The sequence below is a fragment of the Sminthopsis crassicaudata genome, chromosome 6, assembly GCF_048593235.1.
Source record: "Sminthopsis crassicaudata isolate SCR6 chromosome 6, ASM4859323v1, whole genome shotgun sequence".
NCBI classification, from domain to species: Eukaryota; Metazoa; Chordata; class Mammalia; order Dasyuromorphia; family Dasyuridae; genus Sminthopsis; species Sminthopsis crassicaudata.
This window is the reverse complement of record NC_133622.1, coordinates 213,638,183-213,657,278: the sequence shown is the minus strand read 5'-3', so window position 1 is coordinate 213,657,278 and position 19,096 is coordinate 213,638,183. Positions and strand designations below refer to the sequence as shown.

The window sequence follows — 19,096 nt, the reverse complement described above, 5'->3', positions numbered from 1 at the left end:
TATAATAATATCTACCCTATAGGATTGTTATAGGGTCAATGAGAATATTTGTAAAGGGCTTAGCACATTGCCTGGCGCTGGTGCTATCTAAATGCTACCTACTATCATCACCATCATCATCATCATCATCATTATCCTTCTCATCCTCTTTATCATGATCATTATAATTTAATTCAGAACTCCAGATGTTGTTTGACAAAAACAATCAGGAAGAAACTTTTTTCCTGAAAGTTATGCCTTTCATAATGAAGCCTAAGATAAAATTACTTTACTTGGCTGTTATACTACTCTTTTGATTTATATTGTTTGAAGGCCATGAAATTCTAAGATCTTTGGCTGACAAATTGCTGTCTAGTGCTCTTTCCTCTGTCTTATACTCATAATGTTCATTTCTTTGAACCCAAATGAGAGACTTTGGATCTATCCCTATTATCTTTCACATTAGAAAATTTGTCCAAATGGCCTGAGACTGTCACGATCTTTTGTTTAATCTTTCCTGCCCTTTAATATGTAAGCTGACCCTTTCAGCTTTGTGTCATGTCCAAATTAGATAAATATGCCATATTTCCTTTTTTTTTTCTAGTTCATGGCCAAAATGTTAAACCTTTCCTACACTGAGGTTCAGATAATCAGATTCCTTTCCTTTTTATTGCTGTTATCAACCAATTTCCAGGTCATTCTCTTAAATAAAGATTGATAGAGAGTCAAAGATTACCTTTATACAAGAGTTGTCCCAATGTCACCTTAAAATCACTATCAATTAGAAATCCTTTTATTTAGCTCATCTGTCTTCCATGACACGGCTAGCATCTTTAGCAAATCTCCATTTCCTTGTTTAACAACTTAATTGATATTGACATCAGATAGATACTGGTAAAACAAATATTCTACCAGGTCCACAAAAGTAATACTAAAAATAATTGCCCATTGGTACCCATTAATTTATCAAATCAATTTGGTCTACCATAAAAAGTGGATATTGCATTTTCTTCAACTAATAAATATGTATTTAATATATAATAATATTATACATATACATATATATAATATATAATAATAACCAAACAAATCCACTATGATTATACATATATATGAATATATGTATACATATATACATACAGATATACATTATGTATATACTTTTGTGTATATATGTATATGCATGTGAATATGGATATATACTTTTGTATGAATATATATGTGTGCATGCATATTTACATGGCATTATATATTCATATTTCATGTACATATGTATATAGAGAGTTCTTTTATTCATTTTTGAACTTAATCTCTGACTTACTGATATATGAGTCTCTTCCTTTAATATTTTCATCCTTTAAATACTAATATAATATTATAGCAAATGCATCCTTTTAGTTGTTATATTAACCAAGATTTAACAGCTCCTTGTCACTCACAATATTGAGAACAGATAACAAAGCTTTTTCAGAAAGGTTGAAAAACATCTGTTTAGTTGTCAAAACCACTTCTACACACGGCGACCACTTAGGTTACTCCCTGCTTCTTTAAGAAAAAATAGTTGCATTTCTTCCATAATTTCTAGGGTATCATTTTAAAATAGTCAAATAATGATGAGGCTGGATTTTTTTCTTTTGTGTAGTGATTTAAGAAATATGAATTTGTTTTAACCATATCAGAAATTATTCTTAGTTTCAAGTAAAATGTTATTTTATTCATTCTCTTTCAGTTCATTGACACAAAGTCGAAGGCAAAAAAAAAATGTGATAAAAGGGCCTCCAGTTCACTATAAATTATCTGTCACCTAACATAGTCAGATCATGTTCACTAGGTATAAAAAAGTTTATTAATTTAAAATATGATGGGAAAAACTTAAGTGAACCCTACATAGTAAATGGTAAATCAATATCAAATTTTTGCTTTTCAAAGGTCTTTGGCTCAATAGCCATAAGGGAGAAGATAAATAACCCAATGGGTTAATGGAAAACATTAGGAGAGCTGTGGTTTATAAGGACCAGAAAATGACATCACCTTTTCCATTGTTACTCTCATTTCTTTTTAAGTGGTGGATTCTTTTGGCATTCAGGTTAAGGAGTAATTTTATGTATGCATGTATGTGTGTGCTGGGTATGTTTTTGTCTGGTAATCCAAAAGTATTTTAAACTATGTTAAAATAATGGCAAACAGTTCCAAATATAGTCAGTTTTTAATTCCAAGAGAAGAAAATTACTTTATTTTTGCTTCTAGAATGTATTCAAAGGATCATAATATAAAGATTAGAGGGGGTGGCCATGGTATACAATTATCTCATTCTTCTTCAACTGTAATATATGTATTTGTGTATGTCTGTATGCATTGCTGTCTCTATCTTAAATTCTAGGATACTATGAGAGATCTGATTGTCTCTTCTCTACTGTCATTGCCTCTAATTCCAACAGTCTGTGTCTTCCCTATTACTAATGTGTGTGGGACAGTGAACCTTACCAACATTAAAATCAAAGACTCTCAAGGTATGAAGCAAAAGGGATTTATTACAGTCTCACAAGAGCAACTCCCAAAAAACACAATGCCTTCAACAAAGAAATGCAAAGCACAAGATGTAAAACACAGGAATATATAGACCCTAACACGGAAGTCCCTCACCCACTTCTGCCTTTTTCTCCCATTGGTTGAAATGTCCAAGCTTACATTTTAATCTACCCAAAGACTAAAAATCTATCCAAAGACTAACTAAAAACCTATGCAGAGACAAAAATACCAGCCACTGCCACACTCTTTACCATATTAGGAACACAATGTTAATTGTGGTGAAAAGGGCTATGGGAATAGAAGGGAAACATATTTTTATCCAAGATAAGCAAACATCTGAGGCTTTTGACTATAGATCAACTTTATTATTACAAAACTTCAAATTAAAATTAGGGTATAGATTGAGGCCACATTCTTATGAGAGATCTTCCCTCAATTTATCCCATTCATTAGGGAACCTGAATAGTATACCAGTTCCATTTAATTACTTAACTGCCAATTGACTTTTAAGTTGGAATATTTACTACGTGATTTAATAAGAAAAAATATAGAAACAATATCTTCCAATACTTTAACGCTCAAATGATTAATTAATTGAATATAGTTACTGAATGTTATGCACTCTCCCCAATTTTTCCAAACTTCTATTTATCATTACATTTTCTTATAAAGCTATTTCTTCAACATTTTTATTTCAAGAAGCAGAGTCAGCCAAATAAATTTAAGGGTTACATTTATGCACCAGACCACCATCAAATGCATGAGTAACACGATGGTGCCTTTAGCAGCTGAGAATAAATCTCAACTTGTTCACAAAATATGAACAAGTCTTAGGTTCCTATATTTATTTCATCAATCAGACTTTAGTCTGAGTCATAAAACTTCTTGATCAATTTAGTTGTTTTAAAAAACTTACTGTATTAATTGGAATTAAACTGTAGTTTGAATGAGGTAGAGGTCCCTTGGAGCTCTAGTGCACTACTGAAGATTTGATGTATCAGTTTAGTAGTTTAAGCTTCCAACAACATCATTAAGAAAGAACTCGAGATGGAGTGGGAAAAGAGTGTCTTCACCTCTTCTTCACTCTATGAACTTTATAGGATTCGAATATTTGGACTTTTTAATTTGTATCCTAGCCCTAGCCCAGAAAAGTAGTGATTAGTAACAATATCTACAATGGGAAGGACACAATAAGAAAGGTTTAAGCATTGACCTACAAGGATCTCAAAAGAAAAGATATAAAACTTACCTATTGAGACCATATTGAAAACTCTAGCAATTGAGGAATTCTATGAACTTTTTTTTTTTTTTTTTTACTATATATGAGCTTGGTCCTGCTTCCCTCCAGATTGTGAGGATACTTGTAAATGATTCTCTTACAGAATTAGGTAACCTGTGGAGGATTTTGCAACAACTATTTCATTGTAATAAATACAGTTTTCTAAAAGTAATTGTCTGGCTAACTGATTGATGTCAACAATTCTGGAATGGGTGCATTAGAGAAATCAAACCAAATCCAGTGGATTAATTTCCTAAAATCTATTATACTAGTTTGAGTGGGATTTGAAAAAAAAATATGTACTATACTAAAATCACAGATTTGGAACTGAAGGGAACTAAGAGGCCATCAAGTTAACACTCACCATTTTGCAAATGAGGAAATTAAATTGCCTAGAGACTCAATAATTTGCCTAAAGTCATCTAAAAATATTTGAGGCAACATAGGAATGCAAAACTTTTCTATTCCAAGTTCGATTCCCTATCCATTGTCATATAAACAGAAGGGGATGCTGTCAGGCCAGATTCGAAGGCTTTAGGTGACCCACTATCGAAAGAATTTTGACTATCTCTTACCCCGGTAATATATCAATTTCTGGATCTCCTCCTGAATATTGTGCTGCACTCTGACCAAGGAAATCCAGGTATTACTGAATGGTCAGTTAGGATAGTTAATTCACAAAGGGCCCTCTTAAAATTCTGAATTTGTCTTAATATAGTCCCTGAAACTCTTTTTGTCATTGCTATTCAATTTTGCTATAATATCCTCAGTCCCACACACCACTCCAAAGACCAGTAATGCTCTTATGAAGGTCCCTATCCATAAAGGGACAGTATTTTATGTGGTATACTCATATTTATACCATATTCATCCATAATGCTGAAAGTTAGCCAATTGCTAATTGACCAAATTAGTAAGCAAAGTTCTAAAAAATGGTCATACATTGATTATTGTCCTCAATAGCTGTAAATTATGCAAATTAAATGCAAAACCAACATTATATTCAGCCCATCAGGCATATACAAGAGAGATGTTTGGTTTTATTTTGTCTTTAATAAGTAAGAGGATATGGCTACTGAAATCAAATCTGAAATACACAACCTCTAGTCTATGAAAGTCTATATCTTCTATAGAGACTTGTCTAACTACTACAGCACTGTGATCACCTCACTTGATCTATGAATCTCCTGAATCATTAAAATTTCATAATCAACCCCTTTCTCTCAGCACCCTGTCCCATAGTCCATGTGCTTATCCTGGTCATTGAAATCCACATTTCTTCATTGTGATCCAATAAATTTTGACTCCCACCATGAATTTTACTATGCCCCATAAGATCCTGGATTACAACAAAACAATAGAATCTTAAAGGATATGAAGTCAAATGCAGTTCTAAGTAGATGACCCCCCCTTTAAAAAATCCCCCATGCTTTAACTATTCCAGTGATGATCCACTCGATATCTCTTGTGGTCTCTTCAAGCTCTTCACCCAGGCCTCTATTCATTCCATTATTGCATGATTCTAATTGTACAAAAGTTCTTTCTGTTTGGAAATTATATCCCCCTAGAGCTAATTCTCTCCTCTAGAGTAAGCAAAGAAGAAAAATTAAATAGCACTGGGAAATTAATTTATATTAGATTACAATGTTTGAAATACTGAAATGACTTCATGTCCCTTCATATTTTCAACTGACAGCCAAGGTATATAAAAAACAGAATTCCAGTCCTGACGTCCTTTATTTTGTTTCAAAAACATCTTCCTCAAATTTCAACAACTTCCCCAACTTCAACAACAACAACAACAAAAAAAAAAAAGAAAAACTTTTGTTCTAACAATATTAAATGATCTTTCCAAAGAAGTCACCCTTCCCACTCGGGACTGTGTTCTCTTGCCACATTATTATAACAAATAAAATTATTCCCTACATAAGAAAAGATGCTTCATTACCTGCCATCACTGTGAATCCAAAATGTCCCCAGGTCTGGAGAAAACACAAAAGAGGCTTTTTAATCTGTGCCTCAAAAAAAAGAGAATTGATGAAGGTTGTTCAAAAAGGAAGAATCTTATATTTGAATTTCTTTAGTCTTTAATAGGAGTCTAGATTAAACATTCTGGTTTTATGGTTTCTTTCCCCGGAGACCTTCGATTTACAGCAAGCATGGATGCTTCAGGCAAAATCTATATAGAAGAGAACATTTACCTGAATTATCTGCAGATGCCTATTGTCAGCCAGAAATGAATGCAGTTTGATGTCATATTGAAAAAATTATTGTCAGAGCCCAATTAGCAGAGAGCATAAAGGTTACAGTAATTGATCACTGGCATCTAATGAAGCTTATCATGAAGTCTTCCTTAAATCATACCCCCATTCTGTCTGGAAATGATCTCTCTCTATATATATATAATTCTATCACCAAAGTTTGCATATTTTCTAACACTAAGCATGCTCCATCTCATATATATGTCTTGTCACCCCCTGCTAGACCACAAACATCCTGAGAACAGGAGTTTGTTTTATTCATATTTGTATGTCAAGCATTTTAGTGAACTGGATTAATCTGCTATGTTTACCAATATTTATAAATATTATTGTTATTTGTAATTTTTCTTCTTGTGACTCATCCTCTAAATGTTGTACTGTACAAGGCACTTTGGGCAAAAAAAAAATCAACATTCTGACAAGGAAAGCCATTAGGAATTCTAGGATCAGGAGTCTTTGCAACATATCTGCCATATAGAATAGATAAAAGCCAATTGTCAAAAGAAGAGTCACTAACTGCTGGCAGGGAGTGGGGAAGCTGGTAGATCAAGAAAGACTGTCTGTAGAAGGTGACATTTGAGCTCAATATTTATTTAAACATTTGAAAATTCTAAGAAGCAGAGTTGAGATGGAAGAGTATGCTAGGAATGGTGAAAGCCAGGGCAAAGACATGGAAACAAAAGAAAGAAGGTGAGGTGAGAACAACAAATAAACCTGAAAGACTGAATTATTGATTATACAGAGAGAAAGAATGCTTAGGGAGACTGGAAAGGTAGTAATGAGGCAAGAAGTGAAGAGCTTTAAATGCCAAATAGAAGGGTTTATTCAAGCTTTTATAGATAAGAGGAAATCATTTTGTTAAATTTGTTAAATAGGGAGCAACATAAACATATTTGACATCATCGACTAAAAGCTAGTCTTGCTGAATATACTGTTCCTGATTGTCACTTTCAGATTATTCTATCATCATTCTTCACCAATCTTTTAAAGTCCATGTAATCCATATATACAACCTCTCCTTATTCTTATCATCTTCCAAATTCCAAACCCCTCAAGCAATTTTTTTTCAGTAACCTCAGTACCTGAATCATGAGTTTTCATTTCAATCTAATCTGCTGCTAAGACCCCCTCAATTACTCAAAAAATCCTTAGTCTATAGCCCAATTTACATTTCATTTCTTCAACCTAACCAACTTCAAACATCTGATTTCTGATCTGCACTATATTAAAAACTTTCAGCATATTTCTTAACTCCCTATTTTATTTAAATAATTAATACCATAGAATGAAGATTCTTCCTATCCTCTTCTATATTTCTTGTAACTTTATTGATGTGATCACTCTTTCTTTTCTCTTCTCTTTTTGGAGAAGAGACATCTCCAGTCATTGCTAAAGCTAATCATTTTACCTGAAAATTTGAACTAGTTTCCCTCCTGCCTTCTTCCATCTTGCTCTAAGTGTCATCTCCCCTTCCCCCAGGTATTTTCAATTTTTCTCTTTCCATTAGCTTATTTACATCTATATTCATACATCTTCCTATCTCTTCTTAATCATATTTGAACTCTGGAATCATTTTTCTTAATTTCACTTCACATTGGTGACTGACTGACTTCTCTGCTCAAGGTTCTTGAGGAAAATCTGGAAGGGTTAATGTTATCTCTAAATTACTAAATTTTTTATATTAATGATTATCATTTAACCAAATAACAGCTACAATTTTACCTTATCAATATTAATATTTTATGAAGGGATTTTTACAAATAGAGCATACCAAAGACAGAAATACAACATGCTCTCAAAAATATGAAACACTCTTTTAAAAAATTCACTTTTTTAGCTTTTAATTGTCTCTCTCCCTTTTCCCTGCTCTTTCCAAGAGAAAGCAAAAGAAACAGTACTCCTATTAAGATTATCTATAATGAAGCAAAATAAATTCCCACATTGGCCATGTTTGTTATCACTCCAAAAAAAGTCTCAGTTATTAGTCTATTGCCTATTACCATGTTTCTCTTTATTTCCATGGAATTAATATTGGTCACTATCTTTCAAATTAGTTTCACCATGTCAACTCATGGTTCCTGATTATATAGAAATTATATAGAAGTTACATAGAAGATTATATAGAAGTCTCTTTCTCCTTTCTTAGGTTCTTCATGAATTTTCCCTCTGATACAAGTCTTTACTGAGTTTTAAGAGTCTGGGTCCTTGTAGAGTATTGGCATATTACGCTTTTTCTGCCCCATTCAACTACCATCTTGCTTTTCTGTTCCAATTACTGTTAAACTTTATAAAAAATGTAACGAAATATGATTCTCCACTTTTCTATTAGTAGTTTTCAATTAACTAGGTAGCATAGTAAATAGGGTGCCTATTTTCATGGAGACTAATCTTCCAGAGTTCAAATCTGGCCTCAGATACTTAGCCATGTGACCTTGAGCAAGTCATTTAACCCTGATAGCCTTGGTTTCCTCATCTAAAAAATGAGCTGGAGAAGGAAATGGCAAAGCAATCCAGTATCTTTGTTAAGATCCAAATGGAGTCACAAAGAATCAGACACATCTGAAGAGCAACTGAACAGTGATATTTTACATAACTTTTCACACTCTAGATCCTAAAACAACAATTCCACTTAAATTATTCGCTCAGAGGTCACTGATAATTTCATAGTTATTGAATTTAAATATTTTTGTTAATTTTCATTCTTTTTAAACCCTCTAAAATATTTTATACTGATAACCACTCACTTTTAGTGGATATGGCCTTCTCTTTGATAGAAGACATCACATCCTCTTCTTTCTTCATCAGTCCAACTATCTTTTCTCTGTCCCATTCTATCATTCCATTCCATCCTCACAGATCATTAAAACGTTTTTTCATGAAAAATTGGGTAGGTTTTTTTATTCCTAGTCTAAGCAGATGATTTTCCAGTTGATAATTTCATATCTGACTTTCCTCAAATACACAGTTTCAAATGCCTCCATATTCCAAACCTCTCATTAAATATAGGTTTTTTTCCCCTATTATTGTTGTTTCAAACAGAGATGGCCTTATTTCATCATTTTATTATCAATTTCCAGCAAAATGCTTCGTTCATACAAGTTATTAAAAAGTTAAGTTAAATCTTCAACTCTTCCTTCTCTTTGGCCTTATATCCAATCACATATGAAGCTCTGTCAATTGTATTCCCACAACTTTCACAACTATCCTCTTCTATCTATTTCCATTGTCTTTAATCAAGCATGGCCCTCTTTACTAGTAACAGAGACTTAGTATTGCAAGAATGTTTTCACTTCTATTGTCTTTCCCTTTTACATTATCCTTTATTTTTTATCCTACTGACAGAACAATCTTATGGATGAAAAGATCTGGCCATGTCACTCTGCTGCTCAGAAATCTTCACTGTCTATTTCTAGACTACCAAATATAATTGAAAATACTTTCTTGGATATCAAGAACATTTACAGTCTAGCCCCAAAATATCTTTCTATCCTTATGTCATATTCCTTACCTCTAAGCACTGGATGATATGTGCTTCATTCTTTTGTCCCCAAGTAGTTGTTCATATTGTTTAGGAAGTCTCCCTTTTATCCTTTGCCTATTGAATTCATATTCATCATTTAAATGTCCAATCAAATGACATTTCCTCCATGCACCCTTTCTTTATCCTATCTTTAACTGCCTTACCCTTTAAATATATTAATGCATTTTTCTAACTTTCCCACATATTTATCATTTGCTGCAATTGTGAATTACAGTGTTCTATCTATCTGATCACCCTACTACCTAGCATGTTCCACACAGGTAGAAGGTATTTGTTATCTAAATTTTATAACTTCCTCAGCAGTTTTATCAGTGTCTTCTGTCCATGGTAAGGAGTAATACATGATTACTCATAGACTCTTAGATTTGATTCTTGGAGGGAGCTTAGAAATTATTTAATTCTATCACCTCTCCTTACAAAGGAGAAACCTAAGGCTACAGAGATGAACTGCTTTTCCCAACATCAGCTATTAAAAAGGAACAAAGAGCAAATAGATATTTGAAATCCAGGTCCTCAGGCTCAGAATTCTCAAAGGCTTTTCTATTATATCTTATTGCTTCTGAATTTAAATGAATTTTAGATTTAAAGGACTCATTTAGGTTTAGAATAAATGTTGTCATGAGTTCTTAGAGGCTATGTTTTAGGGATCTTTAAGAAGGGCTCAAACATGTTTATCTCTTATCTAGTACTTCACATAGGAAAAGCCATGGAAAGGTAAACTGCCAAAAATGTAAGCTTACTGAGATCAGCAGCTAATTCGCCTGTGCCTTTACTTCCTCATGACTTTCACAGGGGCCATCAAATAGTAGGTCCTTAATAAATGCCTGTTGATTTGATTAATTAATTAACTAATCAATTAATTGTAATTTTGTTCATTTTCTATTACAGAAAGACAATCTGCTACATATGATGCTCCCATTTTAAAGAGTTTTCTTTAAATGTGTCCATCACTAAAACAAAAAGAACACGTATTAGCTTAATAGTTTGTCCAGAAAATGGCAAATTACTTCAGTCCTTTTCGTGAAAATGCAATTTAACAAAATCAAACATTTTTCATGACTTTTTAATAGTCACTATGTTATTGGTGTACCCATTGGTGCATGCACAAATAGGTAATTGTAGATATAAGTCCCTGGTCTGTTCTAGAAAAACATCTGTTTACAGATGCAAATGAGCAGGTTAATGGGGAGGGAGATTGAAGGGAAATGGTAACATCTGTCATTTGAAGTTGACACAATAAGAATCTCAAAAAAAAAAAAATTGTCAGTTCCACATATCTTTATCTTTTATTTACTGAATGCATTCCTATCTTAAAATCTCTGGGAGAAGACATGGCTTTATTGTTGTTCATTTGTTTCAACTGTATCCAACTCTTTATGGCCTAATTCTGGGTTTTCTTGGCAAAGATACTGGAGTGGCTTACCATTTCTTTCTCCAGCTCATTTTACAGATGAAGGAACTGAGACAAATAGGTTTGAATGACTTACTCAGGATCACAGAGCTAGTAAGAATGTGAGGCCAGATTTGCATCCAGATATTCCCTGACTCTAGGCTTAAGACTCCATTCACAGTACCCTGGCAATTAATTATTAAATTTTTACTATAAGGAATTAGATTCTCAAAGTTGGGATTTCAAATGCCAGTTAAGTATACCCAAATTTGAATAAGCTCTTCTAGGGCATTTCTTGTAAATGGTCAGATTTTCTGCTTAAGATTTCTGGTGAAAGGGAAATTTTTACCTATTGAGGCAGTCCATTCCATTATTGTACAGTTCTAACAATTTAGATTTTCTTTATATGAAGTTCAATTTTTGCCTTTAAAACATCTAATTATTCCTCCTGCTTTTGGGCAGTAAACAATTTGTGTTTATCTGTTTCCAAAAGATAGCCCTTCAAATAGATATCATATCCAACTAAATATTTTTTTTTCCTTCAAGAAAAATGTCCTTGGTCTCTTTAATAAGTAGATTTACTATGTTCATCAGTCTTCTTGTTCTTCTGATGTCCCCAATTTAGTTGTACTCTTTTCCATGTCCTCATTAAAACATGGTGCTCAGAACTGATCATAACTACTTTAAATGGAATCTGGTCAAGACAGAGTTATGTGATATGGCCACCTCCCCTATTATAAGCATTAGACCCTTTTCTGTGATATATGCACTCTGAAAGCTATCATGTCCAATTATTAATTCATATTGAAATTGTTTTGCACAAAATCCTAAATATTTTATTATACTGATTTATATTTGTATCATCACTTCTTAGCCTTTTGACTAAGATCAAATGTAGTATCTATTCTTATCATATTTATCTTTATATTACACTTGTGTCCAAAAATATCAACCTCACCCATTCTATACTAAAGATTAAAAGAGAAAAATTGAAAACTTCAACAAAATTTTCCAACACACATAAACCAAACCTACCACTGCATATAGTTTTCCATACTCATAGAGTATTCCTCTGCAATGAAAATAGGGACATGCAACTCTCTATTTCTCTTAGAAGGTCAAGTTTGCCATTATAATTTTGCAGCCTTTAGATCAAATTTGTTAGTGCTATTGTTCTTTTAAAATTGGTATTGTTGTAACTATTATAAATATATTGTTTTATTTAACAGTGTGTCAGTTCATATATTTTCTCATGTTCTCTGATTCTTCCTTTTCCTAATTTCTAACAGCACAGCAATGTTATAGTACATTCACATTACATAAATTATTAAAACATTCCCCAATCAACTGATACGTTCTTTGCTTCCAATTATTTGCTACTACAAATAAATGCTACCATAAGCATTTTGCTATGTATCATATCTTTTTTTTTTCCATTTCCTTTATAAGCTTAGCTTTGGGGATCTCTTGGATAACTGGTGCAATTAGGTGGTACAGTGAATACAGCCCTGAGTCAGAAAAACATCTCCTTGATTTCAGATCTGGCCTCAGACATTTATTAGTTTCATTTTTAATGTAATCAAAATTCTTTTGTGTGTGTGTGTGTGTGTGTGTGTGTGTGTGTGTGTGTGTGTGTGTGTGTGTGTGTGTGTGTGAAGGAGCTATCACTGTTCAAAAGACCCTGGTCTGTTTCCATCCTAATTTACTGATTTTTTTTTCATTGTATGATTCAGATCCCATACTTATTTAGATGGAAGTTGATAGTTCAAACTAAATGTTTGCCAAATTGATTTTCAAGTTTTTCTAGAAATTTTCATCAAAAAGGGTATTAAATTAATCTTTATTTTTGAATCTATATAATATGGGAGGTGTGTTGAATTCATTTGTTTCTGACTTTTTTTTTTAGTATTTTTCAGGATCTATTTTTTTCAGTTTTTAAATCATATCAAATGTTTTAGATGCTTAGCATTTTGTAATATATTTTGAAGTCAAGAAGAGCTACTCCTGCTTCATATTTATCTTATCATCATGACCATTGATATTCTAGATTAGTTGTTCTGCTAAATAAATGTTATTTTATCTGGTTCTATAAAGTATTATCCTTCATATTTTAATTGGAATAACACTAAATTTAAACAATTAAGTAGTACCATTATATTTATTATGTCATAGCCTGATAATGAACATTGAATACCTCAGAAGTTATTTAATTTATTCTTTATTTCTTTAAGGAATATTTTTGTAATTCTGTTTATATTGTCTTGAGTGTATCTTGATAGAATTTCTTCCAGATGGTGTACATTTGAATTATTTGAAGTCTCTCTTATTTCATAGAAACTATTTCCTAACCACAGTTGCCCAGTCCTAAAGTTAAAGGGGAGTTATATAAATGAATATAGAAAATTACATTTGTTCCTATTAAAATTCTTCTTATTCAATCTATCACACTCCACAGGTAATTGATAGACTATCATTTATTAAGCATATTTTATATACTATGAACTGTAATAGGTGCTAGGGATACAGGTACAGAGAATGCAACAATCCTTAATCAGAAGAAACATAATCTAAAAGAAAAAGGGAAATCTTTTTAGATACTGGTTTTGTCACATATCTTTGTTAAGTGTCATCTAAAAATTTTGTAAGTAGGCCCATTGTGGCTTCATCCAAGTCACTGATTTAAAAAAAATACTTTATGACAAAATGTCAAAAAAACAGATTTTTAATCCATTGAACTAAACTCTAAATTCACATGGAGTCATTAATGAATATATCGTGTGTACCATAATGTAAGTTATTCAGTATTTACTTAATTTTACTACCTTCTGTTCCACATCTCATCATTTTTGCCATAAACACAATGTCACAAATGCTATCAAATTATTAATTAAAATGCCTCAACAAGATTGCCCTTTTTGTACCACAGTTCTCTTTCATTGTCCTGCCTCAATTTTCCTAATTGGTCCTGCCTCAGTTTCCCTAATTGTTCTGCCTCGATCACCTTCATTGCTAACCCTTCCCTCCCATTCATGAAGACTGATATAACTTGGAACTATTTACTCAGAGGTTACAAATTGTCAATGTGCAAACTAAAAATGGGGGAGTCCAGACTTTCTGTCTCTAGTCAGGCACTTTCCTAATTCCCAGCTTGTTAGAATTTATGGTCCTATCCCCCAACCTATTGGAACTGGATTTATGGTTCCTACCTGGAGATTCCAGCTCTCCAGAGTTTGGACTCTACCCCACTGTCTTTGTTTAGCTACTGTGTATAAATGCAGCATTGAGAACTCACCTTGGCTGCTGGATGCTGGCCTGATGGTGGATTCTTGGAGATGATAGTTTCATTCATCCCTGGGATTAAACCACAGCTCCATTTGGTCCCAATAAATCTCTCTCTTTCAATAAAATATTAAAAACTCTCTAATCTCTATCTTGCCTTAGTTTTTCCGCATTACACCCTAGTCTACCAGTCTACTTACTCTATCAAAATAAAAAAAAAAAATTAAAAAGGAAATGAGATTGTTCTTCCATGATCTATCCTTGACGAAACCTGATGGATTATATTGGTCATTATTTTTCTAATTTCCCAAATTAAAAAAACATCTCTTTAAGAATACTTTATATCTCTTTAAGAAGGCTTTCTATACTTTTGTCAGGAAATGAAGTTGAGACACCAGGCCTAAACTCTGTAGACTTTTCCCTCTTCCCTTTTTGAAAACAGCAACACCATTTGTCTTAGTTCAATTATGTGGTGTTTTCTCCCATTCTTTATAATCTTTCAGAGATCATTGATAATGACTCACAAATTAGACTTGCTATTTAATGCCAGAATCTGGTAATTTTAACATATTCAAAATCATTAAAACCTGTCTAATCATCTTATGTAGGGGTTTTCCACTCCCTGGGAACTACTTTTCTTTATTCTTTCCAGTTCGAAACTAATTTTCCTTAGAAGAAAAAGAAGCAAAGAATTAAATAGCTTAGAACTTTAATTAATATTTCATCATCATCCCCTTTCTACGTTAATGAGCAGCTCTATCATTTCCTTGAGTTGGTTTTTGTACTCAAGAGAGTGATTTTTTTTTAGAGTAGCTTGCTAGTAGTTTGTTTAACAATCAGTTTTTTCCCCCAAAATGTATATACTGTATTCTTTTAAAGTTAATTTGAATAAGTTACCTTTTCTCCATCATTTCCTTAAGTCACAATCAACAAAATCATAAATCAAGTCCTGATTTGTAGCACGTATCAATTTTCAAAAAATGAATGTAACCATCCACATTGAAAATTTAACAACTGGCTCTCATGAGCCAGAGCAAGATAACTCAATATACCATTGTAATACTACACTCTATGACAATAGCATTTCTCTTTCTCTCTCCTTTAATCCTTGCCCAAATGTCCTATGCCCAAGGATTAAAAACTCTATAAGGGAGGCAAGATTAGCACCTAACACAAAAGTAAGCAATACAACCAAATGCAACAATAAATGTCAAGTAAACTTAACTTACTAATGGAGTCATGGAGGACATTAAAGAAGACAAAGATATATTTAGAATGGAAATGTAACTCTTCCTTTTCAGCTCTCAAGAGTTTTATGGTTCTGATAGCTGTCCATTTTAGTAAGGGAAGCAGAGATTCCCCTCTTTCTCCCTCTTCCAAGCAAGAATAATGAAAGTTACATTTCCATGCCAGTGAGTACTCTTGCTTGCTTGGGACTGAATGCCATTTTCCTCATCATCCCTTTTGCTGGAAGAAAAGTTTAAAAAATATAATTTGTATGGAAAGTGGAAAGGACAGATTTTGAACAAACTACTTGACTGAAAGGGGAAAGAGGTGGGGGGGAAAAAGAAGAAATAGCTACATAAAAAAATAATAATTTAGGGGCAGCTAGGTGGCGCAGTGGATAGAGAACCAGCCTTGAATTCAGGAGGACCCGAGTTCAAATCTGCTCTCAGACACTTAACACTTCCTGACTGTGTGACCCTGGGCAAGTCACTTAACCCCAGCCTCAGGGGAAAAAATAATAATAATAATTTAAATAAAATATCAAAACTAAGGAAAGTTAAGAAATTGGAGTGAAGGAGAAATATGCCTTAGAAATATAATAGCATTAACATTGTTTAAACAAAACTAATCACAGGAATAAAGTCCTTATGTAAAAGAGGAAAGGGATACAATGTGTTTGCATGTTTTAAGAACTGAAGTTTAGGAGGTAGGAGAAGCCATTGAGAGTTTTAGAACAGAGGGAAGACCTTCTGAAGTATAACAGTATTTTATAAGATTAGTCTGGTAGTTGTCAGATTGGCTAAGATGACAGGAACAAATAATGACAAATGTTGGAGGGGATGTGGGGAAATTGGGACACTAATACATTGCTGGTGGAGTTGTGAAAGAATCCAGCCATTCTGGAGAGCAATCTGGAATTATGCCCAAAAAGTTATCAAACTGTGCATGCCCTTTGACCCAGCAGCGCTACTACTGGGATTATATCCCAAAGAAATACTAAAGAGCGGAAAGAGACATATATGTGCCAAAATGTTTGTGGCAGCTCTTTTTGTTGTAGCTAGAAACTGGAAGATGAATGGATGTCCATCAGTTGGAGAATGGTTGGGTAAATTGTGGTATATGAAGGTTATGGAATATTATTGCTCTGTAAGAAATGACCAGCAGGAGGAATATAGAGAGGCCTGGAGAGACTTACATCAACTGATGCTGAGTGAAATGAGCAGAACCAGAAGATCACTGTATACTTCAACAACAATACTGTATGGGGATGTATTCTGATGGAAGTGGAAATCTTCAACATAAAGAAGATCCAACTCACTTCCAGTTGATCAGTGATGGACAGAGGTAGCTGCACCCAGAGAAGAAACACTGGGAGGGGAATGAAAATTGTTAGCACTAATATCTGTCTGCCCAGGTTGCATGTACCTTCGGATTCTAATGTTTATTGTGCAACAAGAAAATGATATTCGCACACATGTATTGTACCTAGACTATATTGTAACACATGTAAAATGTATGGTATTGCCTGTCGTCGGGGGGAGGGAATAGAGGGAGGGGGGGTAATTTGGAAAAATGAATACAAGGGATAATATTATAATATATATATATATATATGTATATATATATATATATATATATAATAAAAAAAATGCAAATCAAAAAAAAATGGCTATGGGTAAACCTTGGAGATTTAGACTTAGATTGTCAAACCAATACTTTTTATAGACTTATCTTTTGTAGCATACACAAAATATATTAGAAGTCCTTTGATTGATGTCAGTGAATAACTTATTTCTCCAGGAATAAGTTGATGATAAGGAATTGAAAGCTACAGGAAAAAAAGAAAAGTTTTGCATAATCATCTAAAAATATTTGCTGATTTGTTACAATTTCTGTAAATAATCCTAATATATTTCCATGGACATCTTGAAATAATTTTCTTAACCTGCTTATATTACATTAACCTGACTGGAAAGCTTGAACAGTTGGTTATCTCAATTCCCAAAGTGTTAATATGGGAACTTATTGTCCATTCCATCTTTTTAGATTAAATTTTATATTTTAATTAAAACAAATTTATTTTTCACCTGCCAACTACCAATGTTTTAAAGAAGAGAAAAAGCAAACACCTTGTAATAAATGTGCAATCAAGCAAAATAACATTGTCTATATTGTCAACATCCCAAATGTGTCTCCTTCTGGGACAAAGGGGCCTTTTCTGAGAAAACTAGGGAGTATTTTATGAATTATTATAGAGTAAAGTAAGAAGAATAAGCAAAACAATTTCTGCTCTAACTAAAATATTTTAAAAATGAACAATGTTGCAATACTTGAAATCTTTGTCCATTCCTTCTTTTCACATACTCCAATAAATCATTAGTTTTATTCTTCATCAGCATTATCAGACACTTGACCTGTCATACATGTGTCTTGAAATACTCCCAAGTGAGATCAGAACTAGATAAAAATGCAATTGGAAAATATTTTAACTAAATAATCATACAGCAAAACAGAGATAATTCCAGTATATAGTATTCTAAATAAGTTTGACATTTAATTGAGTTTCTATTTGGGTTTAATATCACTGATCTATATGAATCCAAAATAATTCAAATAGGAATATTTAAGGGAGTGTGCAAACATACTCAAATGACTTATTGTATATTCAATAGATTATCTGGTGGACTGAATTTTTCCCTGTGTTTTAATTCAACTTTTGCCAATTGATATCCATGTGACATTAAACAAGTTACTTTAAAAAAAAAAAAAAAAGATTAGTCTGGTAGTGACATATAGTAGCAGAGAAAGGAAACCCATGGTTGTTTGGAGATAATGAGAAAGGAGAAGTTGAGATGGAAAATGGCAAAACTTAGGCTAAATATAGAAGAAAAAGAAAGAGAAGTAGCCAAGGACAACTGTGTTTTCAAACAAGCTTACAAATTATGGCTTCCAGAAAAGATATTTTTACATATTTTCTTGATCGATGTTATGCAGATATGAATAAAAAATATAAAAATAGTGATTCTAGAGCAGTCAAATTCTGTATTTTTTCTAATCAAAATTATCAGAAATTCTGACACTTTTTCATCTGTCTGACAAGGATTTAAAGAAATTCATAAAACAAGAAGTAAAGTGAATAGTGAGTGAATATTAAATATGAATGCCAGTGTTCTGTACTGTATTGCTGGTCAGCTAAATGATACTTTTTTTTTCTTTGCTGAGGCAATTGGGGTTAAGTGACTTGACTTGACTTGACTTGTCTTGCCCAGGATAATACAGCTACGATGTGTTAAGTGTCTGAGACCACATTTGAACTCAGATCCTCCTAACTTCAGGGCTGTCCCACCTAGCTGCCCCCAACTTAATGATACTTTTGATGCCATGATTAAGGCTAAAATTTTGAGATGTACTAAGTTTCTGTGAGGCTAAATTCCTTCTTTGTGTTCTTTTCAAAATCAAAGTTTATGTTTAATTTTAATCTAACTCTAAACATTAAAATGAATAAATGCTGCTGGATGGTTGAGTTATATCTATTTGATAGTTTCAACTCAAATATACTAATGAAAAACATCTACATATCCATCTTTGAAAGGTATACATGGTTGGAAAGA

The 19,096-nt window shown here is 32.8% G+C and overlaps 1 pseudogene; it reads left to right on the top strand.

The window, feature by feature from the left end:
- The first annotated feature begins 11,841 nt into the window (after nucleotides 1-11,841).
- LOC141548124 (U2 spliceosomal RNA) lies at nucleotides 11,842-11,942 on the top strand (annotated as a pseudogene).
- Nucleotides 11,943-19,096: the final 7,154 nt, after the last annotated feature.